This window comes from Hyaena hyaena, unplaced genomic scaffold (assembly GCF_003009895.1).
Source record: "Hyaena hyaena isolate Hyena2069 unplaced genomic scaffold, ASM300989v1 scaffold_1443, whole genome shotgun sequence".
NCBI classification, from domain to species: Eukaryota; Metazoa; Chordata; class Mammalia; order Carnivora; family Hyaenidae; genus Hyaena; species Hyaena hyaena.
Window position 1 is genome coordinate 238083 of NW_024082065.1, and position 16106 is coordinate 254188.

Sequence of the window (16106 nt, forward strand, 5' to 3'; positions counted from 1 at the left end):
TTTATTTCTACAGAAAGTAGAAATGCTGGATCACAGGATATATCCTGTTTAAATTTAAAAGATAATATCAAATTGCATTCCAAAACAGTGTACTGATCTATAGTTTTATAAAAGTATATAAGATTCTAAACACTAGATATTAATAATCATATCACTATTTACCAATCTAATTTTTTAAAATCTCCAATTTTAAAAAATTCTATTTTTATGATTAATAGTTTTAAGATATTTTCATATGTATAATGGTTACCTGTACTTCTCTATGAATTGTCTGTTTATATCTTTTGTGAATATTTAAGTTGGTTGTTATTCTTTTACTTATTGATATGCAGCAGCTCTATATGTATACAGATATTAACACTGTAGATGTTTTATATTGCCTACATATTACACATATTTTCCTCTAGTTTTAAATTTGCACTTCAGAATTATTTATAGAGTTGGTTGTTTTTTGGTTTTTTTTTTCTGCTAGGTAGAGATTAATCCATTCAATAAATGTTTACTTAACCCTACTACGTGCAAACCACTAGTCTCAGTTATAGAAGCATAGTGATGATCAAGACAGACAAGGTTTCTGAACTCAGGGAACTTACATTCTAATGGAGAAATAGGAAAATATGTAAAGAAGAGATGTATAGAATGTAGTTGTATGATAATGAAAATAAGCAGAGTGACAGAGTAAATGGAAGAGAATGGTCAGTTAAAATCTTACTGAGGAGATGACATTTGAGGTAAGAAGTGAAAGATGAAAATGAGGCAGGCAAGTGAAGTTATAGGCAGTGGAAGGGGGCTTAAGGGTTAAGGGAAAGTTGAGGGGTGAGTAGGAACAGCAATCCAAAGGACCAAAGGTAGGAATGTTTTTAAGGCATTCAAAGATGAAAAGAAAAGCATTGTCATTAAAGCCCAGTGATGAATAGAGAAAATAATATGAATGATTTTAGAGGAGGAAGGGGCTAAATGAGACAAGATTTGATTTTATTCTAAAATCAACAGAGAGCCACTGCAGAGCTTTAGGTATGGAGTGGCATGATTTGATTTGTGTTCTTAAAGCTAATTTTTTAGCTATGTAGAGAATAAATTGGAAAGGAAAAACAGTACAAACAGAAAGAAAAGATAGGCAACTACTTACTGCATTAGTCTAGACCAGAGATTATAGTGGTTTTGATGATGGTGGAAGCAATACAGAGAAAATAAAGTGGAAGGGCAATTTTTTGGCAATCCAATTTGATGTTTTATCCCCTCTTCCCATACATAGTACATCTTAACCTTCATCTATTCTTCTCTTATCCTTTTTAGTGTCAAGGAATAAGGTGCCCATCCCTTTAATAAGACCAACCTTTCAAGACAGCAAAAATCAACTACTCAAGAAGCTTTTCTTGAACTTTTTGACTGTGCTAAGAACCACTTATTTGACTAATAGGTACAAACCTCTACCAAAGCATTTAGCATTATGCTTTAATCATGTTCATTCATCTTTCTTTTAACCAAAGTATAGGCTCCATGAGGTAGGTGATTATGTCTCATTCATCTATATAACATAGTGCCTGGGTCAATAGTTAACACAGAGTAGGTGTTTAATTATTAATTATTCTTGAAGTAAAGGAGTCAAATTTTACCCAAGGCCTCTAGGTAGACACTAATTATTTTAATCCATTGATACTATATTAAACTAGCTTGTCTCAAAAACATTCTGTATTTTTTTTTAATATTTTTATTTATTTCTAGGAGAGAGAGAGAGAGAGAGACACAGCATGAGCAGGGGAGGGTCAGAGAGAGAGGGAGATACAGACTCTGAAATAGGCTCCAGGCTCTGAGCTGGCAGTCAGCACAGAGCCCGACGCGGGGCTCGAACTCACGAACTGCGAGATCATGACCTAAGCGAAAGTCGGATGCTTAACCGCCCAAGCCACCCAGGCGCCCCAAAATTCTGTATTTTTAATGTTTTTTAATGTTTATTTATTTTTGAGAGAGAGAGAGAGAGACAGACAGAGACAGAGAGCTCAAGCTGGGGAGGGGCAGAGAGAGAAGGAGACACAGAATCCCAAGCAGGTTGCAGGCTCTGAGCTGTCAGCACAGAGTCTGGCTAGGAGCTCAAACTCATGAGCTGTGAGATCATGACCTGAGCCAAAGTCAGATGCTCAACCGACTGAGCCACCCAGGCACCCCTGTAGATATATGTCAAAGATGTATGCTATATATATAGACATATGTTATATATATAGATGTATGTTTAAGATAAACATATAGAAATATGTAACAAAATTAACATCATCCTAAACCTGTTACTGCAATTTATTTTTACTTAACAAGGTCATCCTTCTATACCATTATATAGAGAGACACCACATTTTTTAATGTGGCCTGTGGTATGGATTAGCATAATACATCTAGCTAATAGTCTCTGGATGGACATTTAGGTTTCTGATCTTTTAGTATTACACACTGTAATGCAATGAATATTCTCATATCCATCTTTCAATATTTTAATCTACTTGATAGAGGGTAATAATGGTATGTTAAGCGTTTGCAATTCTGTTTCCGTCCATTTCACTTTTTATTTTTAACATTATCATCATATGCTTAAAGAATTTCAATAGGGGTGCCTGGGTGGCTCAGTCGGCCTCGGACTTTCACCGAGGTCATAATCTCGCAGTTCATGAGTTTGAGCCCCGCATCGGGCTCTGTGCTCACAGCTCAGAGTCTGGAGCCTGCTTCAGATTCTGTATCTCTCTCTCTCGTTGCTGCCCACACTCTGTCTCTCTTTCAAAAATAAACATTAAATAATTTAAAAAAATAATTTTAATATTACTTTTTTTACAATATTTTGTTTTTATTTTTTATTTGAATTTTTATTACAGTTGACATACAGTGTTACATTAACTTCAGGTGGTATAACATAGTGATTCAACACTTTGCTACATTACTCAGTGCTCATCACCATCAGGGTGCTCTTAATTCCTTCACCTGTTCTATCCCCTCCCGCCTCTGTCACCATCTGTTCTCTGTAGTTCAGAGTCTGTTTTTCAGTTTGTGTTTTTCCTTTGTTCATCTGTTTTGTTTCTTAAATTCCACGTATGAGTGAAATCATATGGTATTTGTCTTTGTCTGACTGACTTATTTCGCTTAGCATTATACAGGCAAGGAATGCAGAACACTGAATGTATAACAAAGTGTATAACACCAAGAGTGGTATTTTGTATAATTCAGCCAGACTCAGGGGCTAGGAAAGAGCTAGGTGTTCCTTCTCAGGCCTGTGATAGAATTTGTGCTGGTTTTTAAATTATTTTTTTTAACATTTCATTATTTTTGAGAGAGAACAGAGCAGAAGTCAGGGAAGGCCAGAGAGAGAGGGAGACAGAGAATGAGAAGCAGGCTCCAGGCTCTGAGCCATCAGCAGAGAGCCCGATGTGGGGCTCAAACCCACAAACCGTGAGATCACGGCCCGAGCCAAAGTCGGATGCTCAACCAACTGAGCCACCCAGGCATATTACTTTTTTAGTGCATAAAATTTGTTACTAAAATACATTTATTTTGGATCTTTTTTAATGAATATAAACTTATTTTGTCCCACTACATGTTTTTTCTTAAATTGTATTTTGTCTGACACCAATATAGATAGCAGTTTTCCTTTTGGAAACCACTCGACCATTTAGTTTTGGTATTTCTAGATGGCTGAGTTTTAGGAGTATCTCTGATAAGTAACACGTGTGGGGGTGAGCCACCCCCTGTATTCAGTATCAGAATTCTCATCTGCCATGATCCTGTCTTCCTGGAATTGGAAGGGAGGATCAGGTCAGTTAAGACAGTCCCATTCTCAAAAGAAGCCAGTAAGGACTAGACATACCACATTTTGTTATTTAAATGAGCCAAAATAAAAGACTTAAAATCAGTTGTCAAATTTCAGGAAATAACAGTACATAGATTGAATCTTATCAGTCTTGGTGCTTTAGTAAGGTGAAGCCATAGATGTTTCAGAAAGTTGCTGCCTTTATATTCTAACACATAAAGGTAGAATTTCCTGGAACTCTTTCCATATCCTGCCTTTCAGCACACTGCCTCCATCTTGGCAGACTTCTGATTGCAGTTACACTGCTTAACTCCTTTTTACCTCTTTTCCCGGCTCCTTTGAGTAGGCTCTCTAATGAATTACTTTGTTTTCCATACCAGCTTTGTTCCCATGGCTCCATCCCTGCAGGCCATAGGCCAGATCTAACATTCCCCCACACATAGCACAGCTTAAAGGAGGCTCCTTGAATCTATTGTCTTTAGCATAAAGATTATCTGAGATAGTAAAAATTCTGACGTTTCTAAGTAAGCAAGAGATTTGGGAAAGGATATAACCTTTTGTCTCTCCTGTTCTCCAATCCAGGCAGGACTAATACTGACTACACCACTAGACCAAAATACAAACAACAGTCCCTCCACCAACTTGGGACTGAGAACTTAAGGGATTTCAGGTTCAGCCATTACTCAGTAATATTTCTGAGCTTTTCCATCTTTGGGATACTATTTATGTAATTTTTTTTAATGTTTACTCATTTTGATAGATGGGGCAGGAGGGAGAGAGAGACACAGAATCCCAAGCAGGCTTCAGGCTCTGAGCTGTCAGTCCCACTCAGGGATCAAACCCACAACCATGAGATCAGGACCTTAGCTGAGGTTGGATGCTTAACCTACTGAGCCACCCAGGCACCCAGGGATACTATTTTATAATTTGTAGGTATGTCTGGCTCCTTCACTAGGCTGAAAGCACCAATGTCCTATTCACCTTTGTATTCTCTATGTGGTCTAGTAGAGTACTTTATATATACAGGCACTCAATAACTGTATAAGATAAAGAAACAACAAAACAAACTATGGGGAAAAAGAATCAATAATGCGGGGAACGATGATTATTCAAGAATTGTCTTTACATAAAATTGAGATGTGATCCATCAAAGAAATATTTGTCTAGATTGGTTGGTTTGGGTAGTGACAGAAAAATAATTTTAAATATCTATGTGTGTAACCTTACTTTCTTTAGAGTCTACTAATGAAGCTGGGGAGGAAATGGTCCAATAATAGTAAAATCCAATCAATCTCTAAGCCTCCAATGCTGTGTCTCTGGAATCCATACTGTCTTCAAATTCAGGGGCTGGAACATAATCAAGGAGTGGCTCACATGGTTTATGAATGGCTAGTGATGACTTTCCTTCTCTTTATAGCATTTGTTATCTCTCTCTCTGCTGCTCCAGAGCTGGGCCTTAGCCATAACTACCATATTTGTCATACCTCTGAATGTCAACTATGATGCTATAGTCTTAGTTTTCCATTCCATTCCAAGAGTCATTTCTGCCCTTACTTGTACATCAGTATATTACTAAGCCACAAATAGCATTGCCTTCTGCTTTCAAGTTCTTTGGATGACTCTAATGCTATTGCTTTTTCATTTGACCTACTATCTATCAGAGCCAGAACCACCCACAGACCCTGAGTCTCCAGCACAGCACAGGTCCACATGTGCTCTATTCATGGGATTGACTTTTCCCTCTAAAACAGATCTTTTTTTTTTCTGATTAAACTAGTTTACCTCAATAATAACTCCATTTAAAGTTTGTTCCTTCCAATCTGTTAAACTAAATTTCATTTCAAAAGAAGGCTTTTATTCTCCTAAAACTCAGGGAGGGTTAGTAGTTCTTGGGAAAGATATGAATTTCAACTTACCCACTTATTATAACTCATATCAGAGTACCTTAAGCCCTCATACATATAATTCCCTGATGGGTCTGCACTCCTGAGTATCTAGATATGCCTGGACATGTTTGAATCCACAGTGGGCAATTCCACAACTTAGCCTTTCACTCTAGGACACCTACTACACTTGAATAGATTTTATAATTAAAAATAACAGAATTGAGAGAACAAAGAGAAAACATGTGAAAATGCTTTGCATATTGCAGTGCTTTGCAAGTGCAATGTATTATAATTAATCCTTATTCTTTGTTTATTTGATAGAAATCCATGTCCATGGGGGAACTGAAGGCATCAAATAGTGAAAGTTAAAAATAAAATAGGGGACCTGGTTGGCTTAGTCAGTAGAGCATGTGACTCTTGATTTTGGGGTTGTAAGTTCAAGCCCCACTTTGGGTATAGAGATCACTTAAAAATAAAATCTTAAAAGAATTAAGGATAATTAAAAAAAGATAGTAGTGATTGATGTAGAAATCAAGTTGATATACACATGGAAGGTAATTCAAAATCTATGTACTAAATAGAATTTCTGTGGGCCTATTTGAATTCAATAGACACTTGCCAAATGAATAGAGATAAAAGTTGAAAGATGATTCTGGAGTACCTGAAAAGTAAGTCACACTCAGCCTACATACATTAGGCAAAAGAAAAGTAAGTGAAACTATACAGCATGGAGAATTACAAAGCTTGACTCCAGAGGTCAACTACTTGGGTTTAAATTTGAGGCCTCTCATTTATGAACTGTAGATGAATTTTGACAATGTTCTTAATCACAGTCTCTCATGTATTAGTAAAGTTTCTCTGAAGGGTTTTTGAAGGTATTACGTGAGTCAATACATATAAAGCACTTACTATCAGATCAAGCACAGTAGCAAGTGGTCAATATGAGTAAATTTTACAAGTGATCTATTCATGCCATTGTTTGTCACAAAAGCAAGTTGAATAGGGTTAGAATTTACTCAAATTTTCACTAAAGCAGAAATTTAGGGACTTGTATTTTTCAGTTAGTTAGAATTTAGTGAATGTTATTTGTAATTGGATTGAGAATTACTTCCTTAATTTTAAGCAACAGTTAGAAAGCAGTCAAAATATTCAAGTGGTGTAACTCTTAGCATATAAAACTAGCTAATTTGCCCTTTTGCTCACAATATTGGCAAAGTGGAGAAGTGCCTGGGTGGCTTGGTCAGTTGAGCACCCCACTCTTGATTGCAGCTCAGGTCATGATCACAGGGTTGTGGGATCGAGCCCACATCAGGCTTCATGCTGATCATGGAGACTTGCTTGAGATTCTCTCTCTCTCTCTCTCTCTCTTTCTCTCTCTCTCTCTCTCTGGCCATCTCCCACTCCTACTATCCCTCTAAAAAAAACAAAATAAACAAAAAAACCAATATGGACAAAGGGACACACTCATTATAGGATAAGTTCAAGAAATAACAGTTGATATTAAAATAATTAAAAATCACACTCAAAATGACTGCTATAAATGGAGATTACTCTTACAATTGCTATAGAAAACAATTAATATTCATGTGCAGATACAGTTTTATTTACAAATATCAGATATGTATTTTGTTTTAATCTACTGCTATAAATGGAAATCATTTCTCTACTACTATAGAAAGCTACATTAATAATCATATGTAGATATAGTTGAAGCTCTGAATATTAGTCAGTGTATCAAGTAATTTGTCTTAAAGTACAGTTTTATAAAAGGAAATTACTTTCATAAGCATTTGAGAGCTTAATTAATAATCATAGATACAGTTTTAGTTATAAATATTAGAGTTTATTGTGTCAAATTGAAAATATTTGCACCCTGAAAGCATTTTCAACAATTCTTGAAAACCAAATGCTTAACAAAAACCAAAAAATGTTCACCATAACAATACCTTAAAAATTCTGTTTACTAAAACATGAGTTTGGAGCAAAAATTTTTAAAAAAATGTAGATGCCAGCAATGCTTCTATTGTCTCCCAGAAAGGCATAGGAGTGAGTTAATAATATTCCCATTGGTCTAAAAACAGGGCTGTCTGACAGAGTACTGACTCATAAGCAGCCTGTTGGCCATATTTAATAGAGAAACTGGCAGTTAATTAGCTGTGTTCTGAAAATAAATATCCTATCATTGTTGACAATGAAAAATCACTATAGTTTAGACAATTTCCAAGACTATACCATATTCACATAAACCAAGATAGACTACACATATGTGAAAACCTTTAATATAAGGATATGGTTTCATGACATATATCCTCATGGAATTTAGTTAAGGAGATATTTAATAGCTGATCCTCATTGCAGTCAACTCAACCATTTGAGGCTGATTATCCAGTTTCTGGGTTACTCATGTCGTGCTTTTTCTTCTAGTGCTTCCTCTGGCTGACATCCTTTTGACCATTTCACCGCTCATTAGCACCTGCAAAATATAACTGAAAGCAGATGAACTCAAACCACTCAGTTATGTTTCTCATTAGCAGCTCTACTGAAGGATTCTATCCAAGAGGTGGTTGCAACTATTGGGTAAAATTAGGTTTCTGGATTATCAGTGGATTTCAATTATCCATGTTGTTTCTGTCCCTCATGACCTTGCATAATCTAAAGTTGGCCATATTTATATTTACCTTGTTATATGGAAAAAAAGTGTATCTTTAAAGGGAAAATTAAGGATACTGGCTATCTGTTCTCTTGCTGAGAATTTTCCCTAGTCCCTTTTTGTATAGCTAACTAAAAAGCACATAAGGTCCTATGAGAATTCATACTAATTGTTGTTTGTTTTAATTTTTATTGTAATTGGTAAAACCATAAAAGTAATCTTATGGACATGTAGGTATTTAGCCACATTTCTCATATTTGAAAAATCTTTTTGTGAGTGTGTTAAACACTTAATTTGACAACTCATTATTTATACTAATCTCAGTCAGAAATATTGTAGCCAAGGACTGTAAGTAGGAATATGCTTTTAAAGCTTATCCTATGATGCATGAAGGGTGTGTCTCCAGGGAAAACAAGAATTGTGTATCTTTCGAAATCATGAAATACTTCAGTCTACTATAATCTTTGTTGTTTCATGCATTTGAACATTTAATTGTAAAAGAATTATATGTTATTTTAGAAAATAGAGATAACCATAGAAATTGCCCATAATCTCACCAATGATAACCAGTTGCCATTTTGTAGTATATGCTTACAGAACTTTTCTGTTCATAAGTAGATTAACTCACCATCCTCCAAGTGAGGCCATATGTAATTTTGTTTTCTAACTTGCTTTTTTCACTGAATGTGTCAGGCAGGTTTTTTTTTTGTGTGTGTGTGCTAGTAAATACGTTTTTATGACATTTTTTGATACACAGCATTCCATTTTATGAGTGTGCCATAATTCATTTAAATATTCTAGGTTTGGATATTTAAATTGTCTTAAAATTTTTTTATAGTACCAAATACCATGAGAAACACTCTGGAATGTAAATATTTATGTGCCTTCTTAATGTTACCTCAAAAGAAAAAAGTAGAAATGGAAATCTGGATCAATGTGTGTCCAAATACTTTTTGCTTAACAAATGCCCCCAATAGTAGCTATACTAAGATTGTACAGATTTTTCACAAGACATATCAGTAATATACTCCTTAGGATTTAATATTAAGAAAGTAGTGTAACTTCTGAGGTGTGTGTGTAAACTTTTAGTTTAATATGGTGTAGCTGATTGCCACACTGACCTTGTTTTTGCTGTGGTTTCCACCTCATGCACATATGTATATTTAATTTGTATAGTTTATTGATATCAATCAATTTAAGGGGATAAGCACCAAAAATACCTAATTTCTCTTGATGAATTATTACAGTAAAACACTAAATGAACTTATTTTAATGTGCTCAAATAATGTGTAATAAAATCGATTTGTTCCTTGATATTCTGAGGATTCTTTGTACTGCATTATATTCAATCTCAGAAGTAAAAGCAAACAACAACAAACAAACCAAAAAATACCTGCCTACAGTTTTGTTTACTAACAACCAACAGTGAAGTGACAAATCTCCACCACTACCAGTACCCCACACCACCCAAGGGAGAAAAACATATTATCTGAAAACATAATGAAATATCCTACATATTTTTTTAACCTTCCCAATCTGCCAACCTACCAAGTCTTTTCCATCTCATTAAGTGATAGCTCTTTCCTTCCATTTGCTCTGGCCAAAAACATTGGTGTCACCCTTGACTCATTCTTCTTCTCTCACATGCCATATCCAATCCATCAAGAAATCCCATTGGCTATATGTTCAAATTATACCTTCAATCAGACCAGTTCTCAAAATCTCCATTACTACCTCCCCAGTACAAGCCAACATTATCTATCTTCTGATTTACTATAGTAGTCTTAACTGACCTCCCCGCTTTGGCCTTTCTACTCCTGCAGTTAATTTTTTGTACATCCCAAGAGATTCTGTTAAAATTATATGTCAGATCAAGTCACTCCTTTCCTCAAAACCTTTTAATGGCATCCCGCCCCACTTTGAGTCAAAGCCAAAATCCTTACTATAAACAACAGGACCCTACAGGGTCTATCACGCCCTCACCCTCAGCATTGTCATTGAACCCCTCCCCTGTTTCTCTCCCCTTTCTTGCTTCATGTCAGGTACAATGGTCTCCATTCTATTTGTCTAATAAGTAGCAGCTATAAAGAACTTGTACTTAAAGATGGTTTCTACATGGCTATAGAAATAGAATTGATAAACAATTCACTGCAATGAGCTCTGTGTGCTTTGTGCCCTTCACACATCCACTCTGAAATATCCCATAGTCATTACTTAAACTCACTCAACAAATTCATTCAGTTAGTAAATATTTATTGAACCTATTATGCTCCAGAAACTGTTATATATGCTATATATCAATAAACAAAACAGACAAAACTTTCTACCTTAGTAGAGTTTCAATTATATAGGAAAGAGAGAGATTGCATAATAAATTGTGAAGTATGCTAAAAAGTAATAATGTAATGGAGAAATACAGAACAAGGATATCAGGTTAGGAATTTGCACATGTATGTATTTCTAAGTGCTGTGTGTATGTGCAGTTGTGCTATTGTTCCTGTCACAATATCATACTTGGATTTGACATATTTCTTGCATTGTATTTTGTATAGGTCATAGATTCTATGTACATGTAATATCCTAGTTACTGACATGATTCCTCATAAATTGGCTAGTATAATGTAATAATCTTCCTGCACTTTCCAGCATGACCTGTTCCTTCAATTTACTCTTACTCATTTTATTACTTTAATAGCTAACACATTTATCTCCCTGCCCTCTGAGCCACTGATAGTAATTATAGCTGACACCTTAAGAATTCGTTGGTAATCTTCTGCCACAATAACTTCTTCCCTTCTGTTTGGTCTTCTCTCTTGTTTATGCCTCAGGCCTGCCTGTGGCAGTCAGTGATACCCACATGCATTCCTTAACCCCAAAAGTTTGACTGAAACTGCCATAGTCAGAAATGAATTAATGATCTACAAGGAATTAGGCATGGTAAGTCAACTGGTTATTTTCTTAGCAATGTGTCCAATTCTGATTGGAACCCATGTATTTAGATTTGTATCAGTCTATCACTGATTTTGAAGATATACAAATATCCGGGATAGTTCTTGGTTTCCCTGATTTCTTAATCCTGAAATTTTAGCCAACTGTGAGACAAAGCTTTGAGTTATACCCAAAGGTTTCAGGAAAAACTGAAAATTTTAATCTATTGAAGAGCCTGTTTAGATAAGAGGAATTTAATTGACATCCACTTAGGACACTCTTCCTGGAGATGAGATATGGAAAAATATAGCTTCACTAGAAACTTTTCACTTTTCTCTCCTTAGAACTCTGATTTTCTCCTATTCAGCCATGCTCACAAGCATTTTAAGTGGATGATTAGTGCTTAAGAAGCATCTTTATACATGAGAAGTAGCTAAATACTAATATAATATCTTAAACTTTGGATGTTTGCCTTTTTAAAATTCATATTACAGTTCTAATTTCATACTTTTTCCATAATATCACCAGATTGTAGGTGAGCTCTTAAATAGACAGTTACTAGGACTAAAACTGTTATATGACCCAATATGCAAAATAGATCTGGGAAAGGAATACTGAAATTGACTTGATGGTAGAAATGACCTATTCTTTTAAAACGATTTTTGTTTATTCAATGTCACCACAAATAGTTTTTCAGAGATTTGAAAATAAGAGAATTTTGTATTTGGTATAGTACAAAAAGCTCTTTGTGTAATAGTCATCACAGAATAGCTATAATACCATAGAAAATTTGTTTCAAAACTCAGACTTGGAATTTAAGTTTAGCAATAGGTGAGATTAATTTCCATGAAGATCCTGGTATTGTAAATATCTTACTCTGTCCTTAAACTTCCCATTATGTTTTCACAAATGAAGCTTAATAGGTTATGATGAGATATTTCTTTCCAAGACTGATTAAAAATATTCATTTGGATTTATAACCAAGTGTCTATGAGAGAAATAAGTCAAAATATTAAACCTACAGTTAATACAGAAATACTATTGAATTGTAATGATTTCTTATTTTATTTCATCTTTTCAAAGTATCTTGAAGAAAAAAAGGCAAAGCTAATAATATGAGCTAAAGCTACCAAGTTTTAAAAAGGTAGGTTACTGAAAGGTGGCTGAAGAGTATGTGGGTGTATCATTGTTTCTAACTTTGAACAAGTTTAAACATTGATAGCTGCTCTGTAATTAGTTATCTAGACTCTATAATAAAGGAATATTTATTAGTTTGCTGCATCTACCTGAGTGGAATGAGGATCTACTGTTCTCCATAACACAGGTAGTCATCACTTAATGGTCTTCTGGGCTAGATGTATGCATTACAATATTAAGGGAGCCAAAAATTTAATCATCCTGTCATATTAATTCATTAATTTTAAAAACCTCTCTTTAGGAATTAATGCTTCATTTGTTTTTGTTCTTTTAGGAATTCTGTAGCATAGCTTCTGAAAAATTAAGCAAAGAAAATAGTTACATCAAGTCACAAAGTTGTATACATTGAATTCTGATATAGGCTTCTAAACTATTGCTACCTGAAAAAATTAGTTCAACATTTATGCTATAAAGTGGCTGTGAATACATGTTTTTAATAATAAATATATCAGATGCATTTAGTCAATTAGAGTAATTACAAATGTATGCATGAGCAGTGGTAGAATACTGGATAACTATTTTTAATGGATAAAAGTCAGAAAATAATCATGTACGATATGCAATAGGCAAACTAAATGGCTAACTTCTAGAGAAAAAACTGTTTGCCTCTATGAAAACAATACTATTCTCATAACTTTGGTACTTGCATATTAAATTCAGTAATCAAATGGTGAGCATGCACTACTTTAACTATATAAGTATAAAACATTTAAGAGGTAGGAAAGTATGACCCAATTTTAGTATGTATAAAGGTTAATTGGGAGGTGCTACAATCCTATATATAACTGGTGGGGTTGTAGTTTCATCAATTTATTAAGAACCAAAAGAAGGATGAATATTAGAGCTAGTTAAAATGAGGGGAGAATTATAAAACATTCCTGGGGAACTAAGCAAATGTTACCATTGGGCAACAGATGAACAGTAACATACAATTTAATAGCTCTGCATCCAAGCCAATGCACATTGGAAAAAATTAAACTAACTGCATTCTCTGAAAAATTCTGAATTAATTAGTATATCTTGAGGAAGAAAAAAAAAAACTTAAATGTCCAACACAGACAGTTCAGTGAGATCTGTGCTCTGTGCTCAGCTGTGGTCAAATGCTGAGTAAAATATTAAAAGTATTTTGAACCAAGTAAAGAATTATTCAAAGGATATGTCATATGACATGCATATACCTGTTTTTGATCACAACACACACAGAAAATAATACATACATACATACCTATGTATACACAATACTAATTGGCTTTATTTAGAGCAAATACATATTTTTCAGCTTTTGTGTGGAATTATGAAACACAATTAAAAATGTACTTAGTATTTTACTATCCCTTGTTGTCATAAAATAAAATATAAAAAGAAAAAAAAAAACAACCCAGAACCACAGATGGTTAGCTTAAAAGTGGTAGGAAGAGAGGGATCTGAGATGGCAGAGTAGTAGGAGGATCCTAGGCTTGCCTTATCACTAGAATACAGTTAGATAAACATCAAATCATTCTGAATACCCAAGAAATAGATCGGAAGACTGACAGGACAAACTGCACAACTAGAGGGAGGAAAGAGGGCACATCATCGAAGGTAGGAGGTGTGAAGATGTGGTTTGGGGGAGAAATGAATCAGGGATGCTGTAAATGTGAGTAAACCCTGGTTGCAGAGAGAGGAGAGAGACAGTAACACACAGGGGAATGTACAAGGAGAACATATCCCCAAATCCATTGAATGGGAAAATGAAAGGGGCTGATCTTCCTGAGTTTTTACAACCAATGGGACTCCAAGACTGGAGTTTTCAAGGTCTGTGGTATGGCTTGTGTGGAGCCCTAAGAGTACTGCAGTACTCCTGTGGACAGGGAAGGTGGATACCCCTGGGAGTAGGTAGTGTGATCTTAGGATGCCCTGGGACACACTGGGAGAGATAGTTTCTCCATCTTGGAGCACATGTAAGAAAGGTAGCATTGCCGCTCAGGGATAAAAGACCTGGTGGGCATCACTTTCCTCCCCTGCCCCTTATAATAAACTAACTTTAATAACCGGCATAACACCAACAGTAGCACCCTAAATCTCTTACACCAAGCCCCACACACCTGAACTCTGCTGATGCTGCTATTCTTGGGCAAATGTGCCTGAGAACAAGAACAGTGGGTCCTTCCTTCAGAAGATTAGCACAAGCCCCCTGCACACACCATGTCTACTGACTATAGGGGTCTACAGAATTACAGAAATAGTGGAAAGAGCATCAGGTATCTATTATCAAGCCTACCAGAGCACACCAAGTTAAAACTCACTACACTGTAATCAAGATCCAAACACTCCCCACTGCAGGTAAAAAGAAACTCTGCAAAGGATTGACCTGAGGGAAGAAGTAGCCAAAACATAGCAGCAGAGTAAACACAAAACACAGCAGAGAAACACCCTGAAGTGCCAGGCCCTGGACAGTATATGACCTCTTCTTAGTATAGCCATTACTCAAAAAAAGAAAACATAATGGGCTTTCCTAACACAGAGAAAAAGACAGAGACCTAGAAAAAATGCCAAGATGGAGGAATTCATCCCCCCAAAAAGAACAAGGAAAGGCCACGCCAGGGATCTAATTGAAACAGATATAAGTAGGAGGAGGCAAGATGGCGGAGAAGTAGGGGGCTCCTTACATTTCGCCTGCATCCATCTCTCAAACAGAGAAGGCCTGAAGTCGTAGGACACTGAGCCACAGGAGTTTGGGAAGAGAAAGATACAGAGTAAACTGGGAAGGAAACCTCATAAGTGCGTGAGTGCGAACTGGAGAAGATAAAAGCGGGAAGGGACCCAGAGATACGGGGGGAATGGAGGGAACCCGGCTTGCGTGTAGCTGCGGAGAGTGATTAACCGGCAAGTGATGGCAAACTGCCATGTGTCCAGGGGAAAGGAAAGGAAAGCTGAGGTTCCTCATAGAACCGTCCCTGGAAAAGAGGAAAAAAAACCTCGGCTTGGAAAGACAGTGTTTTTTAGCTCTGGCTAGTGTATTGACTTTAAACCAGATGCCCTGGTCACAGAAAGCGCCAGGAAAAAAAACAACTGCCATGCGCCTGGCACCATCCATGGCAGCAGCGGCCTGGTGAACCAGCAGCAATGCCTGTGGAGGCGGTCCCGGGCCGGTGAAGCGGCAGCGGCGCGAGCAACAGCGGCCTGCTGAAGCGGTGGCAGCACGCTGCGGCGACCCAGACTTTGTTACCTTCCCCGAACGCACTCGGGTTGTATCGCTGATTGACCCCGGCAGATCTGAGGCTGCAACACTTCCCCCACCCCCCACTCAACCCAGGGCAACAGGGAAGGAGCGACCTGTGGGACTGTTTGGGGAGGTATAACAAAGCCTGCAGACTGGGACGTGGAAACAGGCAGGGTGTGGGGCATAGAACTCAGCCCACCTTGGCTACATCCTCAGCACAGGGAAATCGGATCCCAAGAAGTGATATGCAGCGCTTGGTTGAGAAGAAACTGGGGTGACGCCATTCTTCTCCCCACAATCACCAAGAAGGAGCCTCAGGTAGGCCAGCAAACACAGTGGAGACAAGACCTGCCTACACCAAACCACGCCCATCCCCTCCAGATAGCTATTTTGTTGTTGTTGGAGCTGTTTTTTTCCTGAGTCTGGGTTTGCGTGTTTATTGGTTTTGTCTGTGCG

General features: G+C 36.6%; 1 long non-coding RNA gene across 1 annotated transcript in view; it reads right to left on the bottom strand.

Moving 5' to 3' along the window:
- Nucleotides 1–7529: 7529 nt before the first annotated feature.
- The window catches only part of LOC120225564, a 79280-nt gene continuing 70703 nt past the window's right edge, over nucleotides 7530–16106 (bottom strand). Inside the window, exon 3 of the long non-coding RNA XR_005526830.1 lies at nucleotides 7530–8146. This is a non-coding gene — a long non-coding RNA (uncharacterized LOC120225564). The remainder of the gene's footprint in view (nucleotides 8147–16106) is intronic.